Source organism: Phaenicophaeus curvirostris, chromosome 10, assembly GCF_032191515.1.
Source record: "Phaenicophaeus curvirostris isolate KB17595 chromosome 10, BPBGC_Pcur_1.0, whole genome shotgun sequence".
In the NCBI taxonomy this organism is placed as follows: Eukaryota; Metazoa; Chordata; class Aves; order Cuculiformes; family Cuculidae; genus Phaenicophaeus; species Phaenicophaeus curvirostris.
This window is the reverse complement of record NC_091401.1, coordinates 12,672,963-12,691,811: the sequence shown is the minus strand read 5'-3', so window position 1 is coordinate 12,691,811 and position 18,849 is coordinate 12,672,963.

Here is an 18,849-nt window from a genome sequence, read left to right as displayed (position 1 = left end):
TCAGTTCCAGTAAGCCCGAGTCAAAACTTCAGCTTGGAATTTAATTGTGCCTAAAAGCCCTTTCACAGAGGAATTAATTATTTCCTAAGTTAGGAAGCACTAGCGTATCAAACTTTCAATAGCTGTGCAGTGACATGGTGCAGTATCAAGGTGTTTTTTTTTTTTTTTAATTGTGAATTTTCATTGGCTGGGGGCAGGGGGAATTAAGACCTTCTCTTACCAAAGTACCTGTATTGCTTTCCCTGTCCCTCGGGATACCATGCATCGTTCTTTGTCAGTTAGGGGTTTCCCTCCTTTTGTGTTTTTAATTGTGAAAAGATAAAGCTTATGTGAACAAGGACTTTGTTATCCACTTCTATGCACTAGAAGGCAAATTGAAAATTACCTTAGACTGGCTCCCAATTTCTCCTGCAATATTATCCTTTCCTTTTTCGGTGGGGGTGGGGGCTGGGGAGAGGGGGGGGTTAGGCGGGAGGTTCGTATCATTGGCTCTTACTGGTCTTTATGAAGTTTGTTATTAATGCTGTCATCCCTGCCTTTTATGACAATAATGGATTATTTTGCTTGCATCAATTCTCTAGGCCTGTAACTGAAAGAAACTTGTGCCTTAACTCATTTTGCATGCGCGTGACTCCATCTTTGCAGCTCATTTCACCACTTAATTTTTGAAGTCTCACATGATTCTTGTTAGTGCCCTCTCGTGATAATGTGATATGAGGCTTATGAAACAAGAGAGCATTATTCCGAACTTCTGTCTGACTCTTTCTGCAGATTTAGCAGCTGCAAATTTCGAATCTTTCTGCAGATTTAGCAGCTGTTCAGCATCTGATGTGTCACACCAGTTCTGGATAGACAGATAAATGCAAGAGTCCCTACACGTATTGCTTTGAGACATAAACACAGAGCAAACAAATAGCTTTCTTGCTTTTTTATTCTGTTTGAAATTCCTTTTTGGCACCATGTACACATACTTCTTTTGGCCACATAGCAATGCAGCTGAAAAAATTGTCACAAAGTTCAACAAAGGGAAAGTGAGAGCCAGGGCTGAGTCATTGCGTGTATGAGAGCTGGGAGGAGCAAGATTTGGGCTGTACCGACAGAGACTCAGAAAACGCTGAGGAATAATCTATCCCAGAGGATGCTGGCAAGCTATCAAGAAACAAAACAAGAAACAAAATAAACCACAGTTCCACAAAGGGATGGAAACCACCCCCCACAAAGTTAGCCAGAGAACTTTCCATCACAATGTGAACATCAGTCTAGCTCTCTATAGTTTTCCCAAGATGAGGCAACCACAGCACTGACACTCTTAACACTGTAAAATGTTGATCCAGCATACGTTTAATGCTGGGCTGCTTACATGGGCTGGTACACAGGTGTTGTTCAGTAGATGCTTGGAATTGCTGAGGTGAAATGTGTGCAGCAGAGAGCTGAGTATCTGACAAGGGAAGGGGGAGCCAGGGGTGACAGTGTGGCAAGCAAGCAGCAGCTTCTCTGACAAGGGTCCAGTACCACAGCACCTGAACAAGGGCACAACAGCCTCAGTGATCATAGCCACGTTTAGACAAGATGTCTGGTGACAAGACAGGCCCAAGGTCAAGTAAATAAGTCAAGGCAAATTGAAAGTTCAGCAAGGTGCAAAGCCAGGTACAGTGTACCTGTCATATAGTTCAGAGGAGGCCCAAATGCATCTCTGTCCATTGGGCAGAGGGTGCCGGAGTAGAAAGCCCAGATGAGACTTCACACAGCTCTGCTTCTTACACCTTCTCTGTTTTTATGGAACTCTGATTTAAGGTTGTACAGCTGTATGGCATCAGAGCAGACTTTGGACATAAGCTGGTGAATCTTTAAAGAAGCGAAGAGTTTTAGAAGAGTATTATAAAAGAAGGTGGTCATGAAAACATCTCGAGACATCAGTGTACCCTGTACTCAACAGAAACAGATACTTTACAGTCTTCAGAATTATGGAAATTTGTCTCATAATACCCTACATAAATTCACAAGACTGGCTTTTTGGCCTTTTGCTCTCATAGAATCGTAGAATGGTTTGGGTTGAAGGGAACCCTAAAGATCATTCAATTCTTCCCACTTAAAACCATTACCCCTTGTCCTATCCCTGCAATCCCTGATCAAGAGCTCCTTCGCAGCTTTCCTGCAGACTGGAAAGTCTGCAGTACTAGAAGTCTTTCAGTACTGGAAAGTCACTATAAGGTCTCCATAGAGACTCCTCTTCTCTAGGGGGGAACAACCCCAACTTTCTCAGCCTGTCCTTGTCTGGGAGGTGTAATTGTTTTCTCCTTGTCCGTATTCATACTAGGGAGGCATCTTTACCTTTATGTATAAAGAGGGAGTTATAGTCACACCTAATTAACTCCCTGTCTCAAAATGTAGGACCGTTTGAGTGTCTTCGAAGAAGACACAAAGAACCCTGTAGTAAACAGCTTTATTTACTGATCAAGTTCGTTTCTGGTCTGTTACTTTTTGCACAAACTTTCCACTGCTTTAAAAAATAACTATTTTCTTACTTGTTACGCTATGTATTTCAAATTGTATATCTGTCAAGTTCTTTAACTGTCACATTTTTGTCCTTTCCAAGTTCATGTATGTCTTAAAATACCTGCTAGACTATTCTTGGCTATGTCGGTTTATAACTGCTAGAACTGAACTCTGCTCTGTCACACCCTGGACAACCTAGCTGAACAAGCAAAGGAGATACTAATACCTGGGACTTTATTGGATTAGAGGGAATTTCATTTAATACTGAAGCTTTATGACAATCATGTTGTTTTGGATCATTGCCTATGAGTCATGTGGAAAACTTTGGCCTTAATTATCAGTCAATTTATTTCTTGTTTCTAGTTTACTTAAGGTTATTGTGCAGCTGGGGCTGGTTTTCTCTTTTATAACGAATGGATTATTGGCTCAGTCAAAGAGCAACATCTTTGCTACGCATCTCAATTTGTATATTTGTGCTTTGAGGTCTCCTTAAGAAAATTAAATTTTGAAAAAATTCCCTGTTCTAGAGTTAGTGTCACTCCACTAGATTGAAGTATCCTTTGATATTTTTCCACCTCTACTCCAAGTGAATTCTTCCTCAAGGACATTGCATTTATTATATGGTGGTAACAGTTCATTAGGAGCTCCACTAGAGCCAAGCCAAGCTCGTATGTTTTCAGGACAAGAGTCAGAACATCCTCTCCCCTATGAGCTCCAAAACAAGTTGTTCCAAGAAACAATCCTCCAAAGGTTGAACTTTCTGATATAACACAAGTTTAGAAGAGAGTAGTAGAAACCCTACACTATGATTTTATTAGATTCTGATGTCCCTTTTGTCTCCCAGCATTTTGTGCTCAGTGGTGTTCATAGTAGAGATCACTGGTAAGTAACCCTAGTGAAAGGTGCTATAGTACTCTGAAAACTGAAATCTGTAGTCTTCACTGTATGGTTCTGGCTGCATAAAGTTCTGATAAGATTCCCTGAACCTTTGAAATGTGCATTCTCTCTGCTATCCCCATTACCCTTCTGGCTTCTGTGGAAGAGTTTCACAAAGAATAACTACAGGTGAGTGAACGTAGGGATTCCTTCAGTCTCTAGTCAGTAGAGAGAGAGAAGGTTGTTTTTAGTAGGAAACTGTGTTGCTAAGATGGGAGAGGAAGAGGCTTTTCTAGAGGAATCTTATTTGGCCATAGAGGGAGTAAATTATTAACTTGAAGGGATTCATGCTATGGCAGTGGTGCTGCTTTTTGTTACAGTCAGACTGTGACTCTTCACACTAATGGGTGTGGGTCTGAAGTTTCACAGTGTCTTGGCAGCCTCAAAATATTTTGCTCCAGCCCTACTGAAATAGTCGTAAGGGAATGTCTTAAAGGTCTGGGAGAAAAAGCAAGGATCGAGAATACTGGTAAAAGGTGAACATGAAAGCCTGTCACAAGAAAGATACACAAAGGAAAAGGAGGAACAGGCAATTGAGCCATTGTATTTTGAATGCCACAGTTGCAGTTCCTATTGCCAGGACAAATAACTAGTAAGTTGTTTGATGCTGCATATGACAGTTTTCAGATGTATAATGGACTTAGTAGTACTTCTTAGCCTACGTCTTAGCTGCATACCGAGTGTGGCACATTTGTAGGATGCTTATCTCCTTGATTTTTGAATTTAACTTTGTTTTTATTTTGAAAATTTAAACTTCTGTCTCACCAAGGCTAGTGGGAAGCTGGTTCAAATTCTGGGGCACCAGAGTCATGTGATCCTTGCAAGATGATTTGCTTTGTGAGAAGTTAAGGGTGGACGAGCTGCTGAGGGATATGGTTTAGTGTTTGATAGGAACAGTTGGACTCGATGATCCGGTGGGTCTCTTCCAACCTGGTTATTCTGTGATTCTGTGAAGTTAACTCCACTGTCCAAAAGATGCACTTCATGTCTGTCTTTTAGAGATATCTGAAGTCAACACCGATCTGAAAACACTTACACCCGTAATAGTAATCCTACACCTGATGGAGCTGGCAGTGTCTCTGGCTTGCTTAGGTTGAGCATCAGCCACTTGGCGCTCTTGTGGCTGCTGGCTCCAGCTCTAAATACAATTGTCTAAATTAAACAAAACGGGAAGATGGAGCTGGATTTCTTGGCATGCTGAGCATTGTTCAGTCTTTCCCTGTGGAGCAGGGAACAATGACTAACTATGTGTACTGAGTACTTATCCAGCAGAACACCTGGTAAGGTAAAAGAAAACTTGTTCATAATGATCCACTGAGCAGACGTGCTCTCACCTGAGTGGTGGCTGCAAGATTTCATCACCATAACACGGGCACTGCTCCTGTGTTTATTAGAAAGATGAGATCATCCTTTAGAGTGAGCCTTTTGCCATAGGATCTGTATCTAGATTAACAGTCAGCTAGGTTTTGAGACCGCTCTTGTTGTGACCTTCTCCCCAAACTTTAATCCGCAAGGCATGGTTACCCAGACTGTAAGCTCCAAGCACTGACTTCTTGAGCCAAGCCTCTTTCTTGCTTCTTTCAGTGCAAGTGAGTGCACTGATATTGCCAGGGCAGTGAAGGGGATAATCTTACTTCTGGGGTTTCCAGAACTGTGCATGGCAAGTTTGAGACTTGGCCCCATTTCAGGGTCACTAAGCACCTGCAGCTCCCTCATGTACGAGTTTGGGGATTTTTGTGGTAGTTTATCATAGAATAGTTAGGGTTGGAAGGGACCTTAAAGATCATACAGTTCCAAGCCCCCTGTCATGTGCAGGGACATCCCACTAGATCAGGCCACCCAATGATTATCTTATCTAATGCTTATACTTTGATATAATTTAATGATTATTTCAGTTGCTTTTATTAATTTAATAATTAATAAAATTTCCCCACTTGACAGAAATATCAAATATTCTTCAGTTTGGGGAGAAGATACCTCTGGCACTTGAAGCATTTAAAGGTAAAGAGAACAGGTTTGAGCACCCAAAGAGGAGTCTTACAGAAGACTTTATATTTCAGTGTGATGCTTTACTGAATTGGAAGTATTTAGGGGGCAAAAGAAAATTTAGAGAAATGTTGTGATTTCTTTTTAAAAATAGTGGTAATGATATGTTTTGTGCTCCATATGAGCTTTGTATGCTTTACAGCGTTCTCATAAAGCAAAGCTCCTGAACTCCATCATCCTGACTGGCAAATGGGGGAAGAGCAGGCAGGGACCAGTGGGACCTCCTGCCCCTGGGGATCATCGGCATCTGCCCTCTCAGGACCTCGAAACCTTCTCGGCTGGTGTGGCAATCCTTCGGGAGAGTTTTGTCAGCAAGAGAAACCTTGAAAATTTAGGACATTGGAAACGGGAACTAATGGGCCTCCCAGGTTCTTATCTCTGTGTCAAACCTCTTATTTTTAGTTTCAGGATGATTTCCCATCTGTGCAGCACTAAGCCTCAGGCAAGCTGGCAGGAGCCTGGGCATGTTTCCAGGAGAAGATGGGTTTCTGTTGTAGTTGGCCTTTTACTATTGCTAAATGCTTTGATTTTGATGAATCAGCATTTTCCTATGGAAAAACATTCCTTTGGAGAACTTCCAGTCAGAATGAAACCAAGATTAAACACATTGCAAAATTCCTCCACAACAGTATTTATTCTGTGCGGCTGTACTTACAAGCGATTTTACTCTTCCTTACTTTCTCTGTGTAGTAGAAAATAAAAACAGATGCAAATGTCAGTGCTACAGGTACGTATAACCAAGTATGTATTGCTATAGGTATGTATTTTTGCTTCTGGAATGACTATGCAGGGTGTAGTGGTTTAAGTATAACACCTGGAAAGGAGATGAAATTCTTGCAGATTTCTATGTGGCCAAACGGTGAATTTTGAGAACTTATTCTGCAGTGCAGCAGTATCAGAGGTCATGGAAAATAAAAATAGATTAAACAGTTCAGTATTTGCTTTGCAATTTCCTTGTAAAACAGACTTAAAACTAAGCACATCTTAATGAAAATCATAAATTTGATCAGACATTTGTGGACATATGTTTATATTCATCTGTAGTTGATTTCGACTTCATTTTTCTTCTGGCTATCCATGCTGGACCAAAACACAGCTCAAGCAGTATAAGCATAAATCAGCGTGTGTGTGAGTGGCCTTCAGAGCCATAAATACAGCCCTTCTCTCTCATGCCTGTATGAACACAGAGGTGTGAAGCTCACAATCATCTTGGACTTAGAATTGTGAGCTGGCAACTAGACACTTGCCATGCAAATTCACATCCTTCCTTTAACACGTTCGTCATCCTTTTAAAATGAGCATAGTTATATTAATTTTGATTGTGTGTAACTAGTGTAGTCCCTTCCTCTTTATGGGATTAACAATTTAATGTTTTTGAAGCCCCCTGCTCCTACAGGATTTGCACAGGCTCTTTTCCCATCCATAACAGCTGCCTACCTTGGATTCGATTAAGCCATAGCTAATCCTTTTGCCTTAAGGTGAGGTAGCAAGTTACAGGCGAGTCTATGAGCTTTGGCATCTCTTTCTTAGCAATTGAATTTGACAGATGAGTTCTATGCACAGCCTCATCTGGGAAGACTCTGAATGGAATCAGGTAGGGAAACATCACTGTAGTTGCAATTCAGAAACCAAAGGAGGCAATGCAACTGGATGAGCTTCTGTGATCCTCACGTTGAGCCTACAATAGAGATGTCCCTGCAAGAGACGTGAGCTGCATCTGAGGGTTATGGAATTAAAGACAGACTGGAGCTGACATGAGTTGTCTATGACTACACAGGCTCTGCCACTCAGAAAGAAGGAGTTTTCAATGGCAGTGTAGCTAATGGGTGGCTGCAAGAGATGTGAGATTTCATTCACTCTCCAACCAGCAGCCCCTGAAGACTTTATCCCTCCACACATTTAAAAGAACCTGTTGCTTAATACTCTTTTATTTCTCCGTATCCCTCCTGTTGGTCCTACCTCATCGTTTGTATTGTGTGGAGGCAGAAGAGAAACACTCTAGCTAATTGTGGTAGAATCAGGGATGATTCTGAAAATGAGTGTTAGCAACAGGAAGATAAAATCTCTTCATTTAACATGTGCCTTATAGAGGGGGGGGAAAAAAAAGCTGGAAAAAAAATTTGCACTGTCTTTTATGGTTCTGAGCTGCAATAGACAATTATATACCACAGCTACTTGGAATTGTTTAAAGCAGGTGTTTGCTATACTATATGTAGCTTTGGAATGAATAAGAACAGGGAACTGTGGAATTTAGTTAGCTTTACTTTAATTGGAAATAAGTCGAGACCTTGATTTCCAATCAGAGTAACTCAAAGTCCAAACATGTTTAGATTCAGAGTGAAAGTTTCATATCTTTCTTTAATTGGAGGCTCATTTACCTGGGAGATTGTATGCTGAAAGAGCTAAAACTGACTTTGTTCCCATATAGAAGTCACATAGAATATGATTTAAAGAACTTATTTTCAGTGCCAAATCCAGTACTCTGATTTTCTAAGGGACTCAGCATTTGTAGCACAGAGTTCAGCAAAGAAGCTGACTCAGCTGCTTCTGTTCAGTTCTGAGTCTGAAAGTCCCAAAGTTGAATATGTCGCTGCTGGGTGTCTTGTTTAGACTTTGGCTAAGAAGGCAACATGCCACAAGCCAGGCTGACAGCAAAACCTACCAATAAACTACCTACCTCAAGGTAATAAAGTATGAATGGGAGGGCAAGGGAGTGAAAGAAGAGCATGGGATCACAAGAAGATGGGGTTTCTCTTCACCTAGGTCTGTAGATATTTGGTGTGAAAGTGCACCTGCTTAAAGAGAGTGTTCCAAAATGCTGTGCTCTTTAAATGCAAATTAGGTAGTTTTGCCTGTTTCTCTGGGTCAGAAGGAACCCAATTACTGGAAAAATTTCCAGGGACAGGATTGAGTTTACTTTTCTCCTACTTGGAGAAAAGGCTCCTTTTCAAGTCTCTGGCACAATTTTGGCTTATCTGTGGGGTGCAAAGTTCTTTCAAATCCTTTGATGCAGGTAAGGTCAACTTGTTACAGGATTAAGCTTTTCCATTGAAGACTTTTATGCTCTGGAAAACACTGATTCAGCACATCCGCTATGGGATATGGAATTTTCAGGATTTGCTTTACTAATCTATAGTGACTTGAAACATAACACAGCTGCAAGCACACCACTTGTTTCTTCTGAATAGCTAAAAACTTTGCAGATTTCTTAAGTATCCAGCATATTGTTTACGCAAAATTATATATGTGAATATTTTTGTAATAAATGTATGTAGCCATAATTTTGTGTGAATATAGATGTTCTTAAACTTAATCCAAGATGCCTAAAGAATCTAAGCCAGGTTCTTTTGTTTGTCTGTGGACTGAATACTGTAAATACTTCTTTTCTAGGTCAGCATGGGTATTCTGCATCTGAAAGGAGCCTAAATAAGCAATAAGTCAAATTACTTTTCTGTAGTAACTTTCAGTAAACTTACATTTTGGTTTTCTCCAATTTAATAGGAAGTTTGGCTCATGTTTTATTTCAGATGGTTTTATATAAGTCTTCAATAAATGTGTTGAAACTGGGTCAGTTGAACTGCTTTCAAATGATTTAATGCTGACTTCTGCTGTTACCAAGATCCTAACTTGTGACCAGCCACCACTGTTTTCCTATCTTGCAGATAAATTATACTATTTAGGGAGGGAATTTGTGTTTGGACAGTGGATAGCTAAGTAAGGAGCAATCTTTTTCCTTTGGTACATATTTTGTTGTTAAATAAATACTTTGGGAAGTGTGTTGGTTTCTGAATCTAATGAAACAGTTTGTTAATAATAGAAATGGTTTAAAGTAATCCAGCTCTTCTAGCAATATGTGCAGAAGTTTTGGAAAATTTTCTACAATTTATTTTTTTCTGTGGAAAAACAAGTTTTGTGAGCAACCCAACTCCTGCTTCCAGAACCATTCCCGGCCAAAGTATTCTGAATCGGTCCCAGAACCAGATGTCTTTTTTTGGTTCAGATCAGAATGGACAAGGACTGAGCTTTGAATAATAGCTTGAGCTTTTCAGCTGTTTGTGACTGCTTCAATTTTGTGCTTAAATCACTGGTGATCAGTTGATGATTACTATTCCATGGGTGTTCAAAGTCCCAGTGTGTGGAATGAATTGGTGTACAGAGCAGCAGAAGAATAAACATAACCTTAATCCTCTGTTCAGTCCCTGATGCAGTGAGAAAACTAAGGAGAAGGTGAACATCCTCATACGACATTTTGCCTGCTTTTAATAATAGATTTGCATTTATTAAAATAGCTTTTACTAAGGATATTAACCTATGACAAAACAAAAGATATCAAGTTACTCAAAGGGTGGTTCTGGAAGTGAGATCCAAATTTTTCTTACAGCCATGATTTATCCTCATCTTGAACATTGTATTATATTAGCAAAACATTAATAACGTGAGAGATGTATGACTCAGTGTTGCACTAGTAATTTAAATTGAAGACAGGCCAGAATTTTTCTGTGTTGTTCTCTGATGTATAGATAATGGAGGGAACAACCAAAAGGAAAATTGAATGTTGTATATCAAACTGTTGCTCAACCCACCATCAATAATCAAGAAAAAGTTTACACAGCTACCTCTCAGCAACTGCTAATAATACTTCTACCTTCCTGTATGCAATGGTAATATTTTTACCTGCATGCCCAGCAGGACTTGGCTGTCAACATGAGTGAAAATGTCACATACTTTTTTTCTTATGAAGGATTTTGTTGCTTTATTCATCTTTTGATTTTGAGATTATTGACAATATTTGTTTACTTGGGGTGTGTTGTGCTGGAGATCTTCACCCAGACTTGCCTTGTGGCTCCCAAGGAACTGAATGCCTCTTTCTCTTGTAGAAATGAGGATACTGTGGGGTGGTTGGTGTGTCCAGTAGGTCTTGCCCCAATAAAGAGTTGGGATGCAGCTGGTAAAGCACTAATACCCAGAAACTCAGAGCATTCTTGGGGCACTCAGCATAGAGCTGGTGTCCACACGATGTGGTAGGCTTGAGATGGTGCCCAGCACTGAGCAAAAATCATCACCTAACTTCCACAGTAGTTTCTAATTGTGGCATGTGTCCCTGCCCATGGCAGGGGAGTTTGAAATAGGCAGTCTTTAAAGTCTCTTCCAACCTAAGCCATTCTATGATTATCAATGATTCCTGAATAATCTTTTTTCTTGTAACTAGGTGTGTACAGCCTCAATTCCCCTTTCTGTGCTGATGCTTTTATATGTTCCATTCCACAGCTGCCACAAGGATTTTTGTAGGGCTCTAGTATCATTCTGCACAGAATATAACCAGGTTTTGAGATAAGTGGTTTGTGTAGCAAGAAAGCTACTGGTGGTTGCCTCTTTAGTTTGCTGAGCACGTTGGAATGAGCAACAGAGGGGAGTAAGAAGCGGGGGAAGAGAGATATCAGCATTTGGAGAAACAGGACTGTGTCTCTGCCATAGAGCTCGTATTATGCTGGTCCAATCACTTAGAAAACTGGTACGTTATGATACATACAGTTATTCTGTGTGCAGCAGTGATTTACAAAGACTTGATTGTGAGCTGCAGCTTTTTCTTCCCCTTTCCAATATCCCATCTCCATCTTCCTACTGCATTTATACAAAGAATGCTTTGTTCCATCCGATGTCCTGCAGAAAAACACCTCTCAGGTGACAAGTACCACACTGCTACGTGGGACCTTGCATCCTATTATAGAATAGAATCATAGAATAGTTTGGGTTCAAGGGACCTTTAAAGGTCATCTAGTCTAATACCCATGCAGTGAGCAGGGACATCTTCAACTGGATCATGTTGCATTAAATCCTGATTGCATTGAAACTGGTCAGCCATCCTGGGCGAGCCCTGGGTAGAAAACTCTGCTGAGATTCAGTTGCTGGAAAAATGTGTGATGCTACTTCCTGGAATACATCCAGAAGCTGGCTTAGAAATTCAAAGCTGCTTTCTCTAAGCACAGAAGATGCTTTAATATGTTTAGGGGTTCTTACGCTAAATACGTGTATCTGTAGTCTCTGCAATCATATCTAAGATTTGGACTGGACAGGAAGAAGCTGTACTGTACTTCCCCCTCCCTTAGCTGATACTCTAGGCAAGGCATCTGTGCTAGCAGGTAAAGTGCTAATGGTTATGTTTATGTCTACGCTGCTCTGTGCAGAGTTGATTGCACGATTCCTTGGCAGAAATCTTGAAAGAGTTAAAAGTCTTGTATTTTGGTTTGTATACCTGTGTAATGCAAAGTAAATTAGCCAGCACAGAGCTCCACGGCAACAGAGCTGCGGCAAAAACTGTCCGAGCTGGATCTGAACAAGTTCATTTGAGTGTGTCTGCACACTGGGGAAGGAGAACTCTCTCAGGTGGCTTAAAGGAGATGCTAAAGTTTGGAACATAGATTCATAGGTCCCAGACAATGTTAGCAGAGGGCAAGCAGCTCTGGAGTGTGACTCAGGTCTGCATCGCCCTGCACAGCTGCCTGTCTCTCCTCATTGACTAAGGGGTTCAGCTTCCAATCTAGGTGCTTGGTGTAAATCTCCCTGTCATCCCTGTAACACAGCCACAGGGCAGATCTTTTGCACACACAGTACTTAGATTCCTTATGCCTGTTCAGGCCATGGGCTCCTTCTGCTTTCTTTGGCTAGGCCAGGCATTCTTTTTTCTTTGTAATTTTGGTTAATTTGTTTATTAACATAAGGTGGTTGAAGTACTTCGTCTCCTTAGTACTGTTAGATTAAAACACCAGCAAGCACTTGCTATAAACATTGCACATCCTTGTCATGTGGTGTTTTGGCCCTTGCTATTCAATATTAAGCAGGAAAGGATGTAACTCAGTACAACTACTGTGCAAGTTAACCATGTCATATTTCCATGGTGTGTTCCTGTGAAGGAAAAAAATAATATGGACCAAGACTGCCAGCTTATAAATCAGTTTAGTGCCAGGGGATTCATATGACTAAACTGCGGATCTGACACAGTGTTACAGCATGTATGTAATGTTTAGGAGTGACATGAATTCTAGGGCTTGCCCCATCATTTAGGTAAGCCAGGCTCTGTCTCTAAATCATTCAGATGTTAGGACTTATTCTGTGCAAAGTAAATAAACATTTTTTTTTTCCTTTTAGCTGCCATATCATGCCCATATATATAGTGTAAGTAGCAAGAATACAGAGGCTTTAATTATTTTGACTCATATGCAGTGTTCAGCTCCAAAGCCTTTTGAACGTAATTCCAACCAGGCAACGTGAGGAACAGGAAGGTGGTAAAAGACCGATGGGAAAAAGCCCTATATATACATGAGTTGAAATAATTCTGTAAAGAAAGGTGCTTGCTACTTCACCTTTGGATTTTTTTTTTTCCCACTCCTGCCTCTGTCTGAACTCAAGTTATATTCAATAACGTTTTAAAGAGCTGCCAGCTATTCTACATCGACTTGGGGTGGTTTTGGCAGGAACCTTAATTCTTTTCCTTAGCTTAGAAAGAAGTGGGTGATTTTCTTCTGTGCTTCTACTGTTACTGATAAATAATCCCAGCTGCTGATCTTGGGTAGTTTAGTTGTCAGGTAATTTTTAAAAGCAATCACTCACCAGAACCTTCAGATGAATGGGATAAAGATGCACCTAGACTTTCCTAATTGCTTCATATTGGGATCAAGACTTTAATCTGTTCTCGTTAGGGTGGAAAATCAATAATTAATGTGGGAAACCTCGGCTGGTTTGGGGAGTCAGAGTGTGAGCTTAACACTGGCTTTTAATAGATGCCCATGTATCCTTGGAGAAGCTGGAAGGCACCAAGAAGAGCTCAGTAAACAAGATTAGGAAGCTGCCAGGCCACAGGTGGAATCACCCAATTATAAAGTTACAACTGAGGAGCAGTCATCCAATTATGAACTACTGGTGTCTAGTTAAACCAATCATATATGAACGTGCAGTTCCTGAAAGGGTATAAGAAGTCTTGTAAAATCAATAAAGATGTCTTTTTGCTCACAACTCCTACGTGTCGTGGATTACCCCAACCACGACAAATTAAATCTTACATATACAAATACTTTGTTCAATGACACCTGACATTTAGTTCTAGGGGAAAAAAAAACAACAGAAATTGAATTCATAATTCATATTTTTATAAAAGAAGGAACTTAAAAAAAGCCTAACAACATTGAAATACGTAGCCTTACAGAAGATTAATTACATCTGCCATTTCGACTAGGAGATAAAGAATCCTCTTTGTAAAGAGGGGAAAAAAAATCCTGCAGATGGAAAACTATTTATCCAGCCAAAGAGAGTGCAGACATGGAACTCCAAGTCTTCTGCACCACTGTAAAAAAACTAGCACTTAATTGTCTCTAGTTTTAGAAAAAATCACAACAAGAATTTCCTGGGTTATGGCAAGTTAAAATAAGGACATTTTTTGCAATATAAATAAAACATTGACATAATCTGTGTTGTTTCCTTCTGCAATACAGAATTGAGCCCAATTCCTTTTTGTACTTTCAAAGAATCGTTGTCGCTTCCATGTATTCCTTTCTGTTTGGTGTTTAATCTTGTGTAACATATAAGTAAATGAATGTACTGCAACTTTGAGTTTATGCACTTAGAGCCAGCCAGCTTTATTTGTGGGAAGTGATTATGATCCATTTAGTTACTGGCAAGAAGGCGGATTCATGTGTACTTTTCACAACGTGCTGTTACATTGGGAATCAGAAAGAAACTCAAATGATCATGATAAAACTGTCCAGGCTTAACATTTCTGCAGTGAAGTCTGCTTAGAGTCTAGTGTGGTGTTGCTTATTATTGTATGGATGGGAATTTTGTCCAAATAACTTTAGTGATGCATCACCCAACCTATTTGAAAACAGTCTGAAGGCAGTTCTGAAATCAAATAAAAAATACAGCGGGGGCAGTTTATTGTTTTTTACTACCTTTGTTTTTGAAGAAGAGCCTAGTTTCTTTGGAAAATCCCATCTGCAAAATCTCAAATGAAATAAAACCTAAACCCTCACCCCACCCTGAGTAGCAAAACTGGAAAAACTAATCTGATAACAAATAAGTGTGCAGTCAGAAGTCTCATTGTGGTAGGCTGTGAACGAATTGTAGCTGAAGGCCTTCATGTCCTATTTTTGCTTCAAGACTGATAGCCTTTGTTGGAGTGCTTGTGCAGAAACGGCTCACACTTGAGAGACCTGGGGGGTATCAATAGGAGCTGGGACTGTGCCCTGCAAGATAAGCAAAGCTCTGGAGCCAGCCTTCAATGACCCAGGGGTGCATGTGTAACTGCGGATACTAAAGGCAAAGGCCTGGATTCCTGGATATGTGAAACTCTTCACTGACCTCTAGAAACTTGCTTTGATTTCAGAGGTGGGTGGTGGTGGTGGAGGAACCCCAAATCCCAAACCCCTTGCAAATGTTGGTGGACGTCCCATCCTTACTGAGACGTTAAAGAGATTTTGATGAATCCCTTGGGTGCCTGGCTTTTCTAGCTTTGCTGTGTTACTCACCAGCCCAGCACCTGCAACTCAGGTATTTCATTTCACAGCTTCTCTTGCTGCTTAACTGTACACCATTTTCCTGCTGTCTCTTATCTTTCTCCAAAGCAATTCAGCTGCCACCATCTTCTAAAAGTTTTCTGCCATCTGAGCTGCTGCTCCTTTATAGCTGTACTATTTATTTGTCCTGTATATCCATTTTGCTTCCTTCTCGTCTGCCCTTTAGCTTCAGTGGCATTCAATGTCACTAATACCTTCCAAACTGCTGCAGGAGTCTCTGGAATTTGGTAGTGCTTTCCTCTCTTGTATTCTTAAAATGAAAGTTTAATAATAATACAGGTTCCTCTCTGAAGTCACCAAACTACAGGAATTGTGCTGTTTGATCATGGTTATAGCTGGGCTGTTTTGTTTTGAAGTGACTCTGTGATGAAGTCACTTACCTCATTGAAGGTTATTCTCTTTAAAGCCAGATAAAGCATTAAATCACTCTCTTCTGCAGAGCTGGAGCTTGAACAAGTAATTTGATGTGGTGCATGGAAACAGCTGATTCTGATCATTCTTGACCTCCAAAGCTTTGACTGAATGATGTACCATTTGCACATTAAACTTGCATTTCTCCCATCAGCCATCAGATCAATTACCGTGGATTAAAACATACAGTGTTTTTTTATAGGCCTGGCTGGAAGTTAGTGTGAGCGATTAGAAAAGTTTGTGCTAAAATTGCTTATGTGAATGAATAAAAGGTTTCACTTACCTGTTTCTTTTCCTCCAGGATTGACACCTGGGATTAGTATTTCATTGTAGTTGCTCGTGGCCTTGGCTCTGTGCCTCATTCACATAACTCTGCTGGGAGGAACAAACAGGTACTCTCTTGAGCAGCAGCCAAACATGGAATAGCCAGTACAGAAAAAGAAATTAAATTCTACCCATTTTTTTGTATAGGCAATGGCAATTTAAACAAATAACTCCCCACGTATGTAGCCCCGTTAGGTATCCATGCTCATGTGCATGTGTAGAAAGGGACGTGATCCATCTGACACGTAGTACATCCTGAAGATTTGCATATAACAGGACTTTCTTGAATAGTGGTTTCCTTGTTTTATTTGCTTTCTACACTTAAAGTTCAAGCTTCCCCCTCACTCAGTAAGGATTTGGAACTGGGTACAAGTTGTCCACAGATGAGGAAATATCACTGGACTTGTTTCAATGCCCATTCCTAAGGGGAAGGTGAAAGTTTCTTCTGCTCTCAAGATTTACTCTCTAGCTCTGTCTGATGCACAGTACTTGAAAAAAAGAAAACAAATGACCTTTAGAAGTGCTTTGGAGGGAGATGTAGCGGTGCCTGGATTACTGGTCTTTCTGTGAGAAAAGTACACAGTTGAAACTTGTTCATTCATACAAGTTGTAAGAGGAATTAATGAAACTTAAGTGAGCTCTCCAGAGGTCAGCTATTTTAAGGGCTATCTTGGCTTTGTCACATTTAAGAAAACTAAGACTATAAAACCTCAGGTCCATGTGCCATTGGATTCTGGGTGCTTACTGCTTATTATTGTACGTCCATGGAAGACCAGTGGAAGAAAGGTTTGAGCTAGCCTGTGGGGCCAGCTGGAGATCCACAGCTTTCTTGTCTGATAGAGAAATCCCACTCCTTTTGTAGACGAGTATGGGGGAAAGCAATGCTGCAGGACTTATAGAAAGGATACAGGGAAGACAACTTTTTTTTCAGATGTGAACAGTTAAGATACTGTGCTTTAGAAAACAGAGAAAGAGAAAATGATTAAGCAGCATTAAGTCCAGCTCCATTGCCAAGCAGGTTGCAATTAAGTCCAGCAGTCTTTCATCCCTTTGGTGATACAAACTCTTCTTTTGCTGGCAGATCTTTGCTAAGTTACATGGGAAGATTTTGGTATTGGTTACTGGTTTTATGATGAACAGAACAGTCAAGGAAGTGACACACCACTGAAGTACCTGTTCAGAACTCAATTTCTCTGCATACCTAAAACCATCCTTATTAATTTCTTGGGGATTTCACCAGCAAAGACTTCTTAAGACCCTAATGAGAAACACTAGACAGCCTCCCAAATGCTGTTGGGAACTTCCCAGCCTCCTGTGAGAATACAGTATGGGATGATCAGGTGGCATTCCATGAACAGAACCACATTTGCAATCCTTTCTACAAAAACAAGGCCAGCATTTTTAATCGGACTCGGGGTCTGCTTTCCATTTCCCCTTTTTCTTTGAGTTGCATTAGGAGCTCTTATGGCCACTTGCCATTCTCTGTGCTGCCTTCTTGCACTTGCCAAGTACTCTATTTCTCCCGTGTACTTTACAGTTTTCTTCTCTTTGTTTTTGACAGAGGTAGTTGTTTTTCTTTGAGCAGAACTGTGAGTTCAGCTGAAACCTGTCCCTAAGTTCCTGGAAATTTTTTCCTCGTTAGAGCTCTCTCTGCTTTGCTCTTTGACACAATAATCTTTAAAGTGTAGTATTCTCTCAAAGGAGTATTCCCTGAATTCAAGCCCCAAATGAGATGAGATTGGCATGTGGATCCTCTAAAGCTGTGTGAATCATAAATGCCTTTTCCCCCTATTTGGAATCATGTCAACTGGCTTCATCTTCTTTGCTGTTTGATTTCATAGATGTGATATCTGTGCCTCAAATTCTATGTAAAGAGCAGAATAAATCAGTATCTACAATAAAAAAAAAAAGAATAAATTTGTCCAGTATAATGTAAATAAGAGACATGGAAACAACTATTGTGACATTTCAATTCCATTCTGATAATCTCAGAGAAGCTGTTTATGAAGTGATAATTCTCCAGACTCTCTAATGAACTCTACACACAAACCTCTCTGACTTGGGTTTTCCTGTATCAAGTGGAAACAGTTACATAGTATTTAGTTTAGGGATTAAAACTACGGGATTACAAGGGCAAGTGCAGCTGGAAGGGGTCTTTCTTGACACATTAGACCATGTACAGATTTTTACACATCGTCTTAGTCAAGACTGCTTGCTTGTTTACTGTCATCTTCTAGCCAAAATCAGTTATAACAATTATAAGTTGCCTACTTAAATTCCTTTTGCTGTTCAATTAGTTGCTATATTTTCCTCACACTTATTCTTAAAGCATAACTCTGTACTTTGTTCAACAGCTGTCATTCTTCAGTGCAGATTAACCTCTCTTCTTAATGAGGAGTGTGAGCGTGGTTGTTTTGAACATGGTTTTTATGATCACAATCACTTGCAAGCTGCTTTGGGTTCTACAGGAATAAAAGACAATACATAAATCTCTGATTATGATTATTATGACTATGCTAAACAGAGCTGGCTGAGGAACAAGAAATTCTGTTTTGCAACAGCCTTTAGGGATTTGAAATTTTCTGCTGGAATGTGATCAAACCTTTGACTGTCTGTGAAGTAGAGCTGTTGAAACATCCATTTTGAGACTCCCAAGGTCAGACTGTTTTGTTTTATTTCGGATCTTTGTGACTTCACTTGAGACCCTTGATACCTACCATAATTAAACTGAAAATGTCCTTATTTAACATCTTATTTAATGAAAAATGTTTTGTCAAAAATGTTTTGATGGGTTGTGCCATTCATTTTCAGAATCTCCATTTGCAGAAGGAAATAACGTGATGTGCTTTACTTGGTTAATATGAACTTATTGTTTTTCTCTACTTTTACAGCTTTTGAAACAGATCTCAAATGTAAAAGGGATTAGTAAACAATTATGTAAGATTGTTCACTTTGAGTGCATGTCTTAAAAGAGAACTAGTATTGAGCCCATTTAAATGTTACTCACCCATGGCTTTGTGTACTGCTTCCCTTCTTCACTCACACACATGACCCTTAACCATATCTTTAT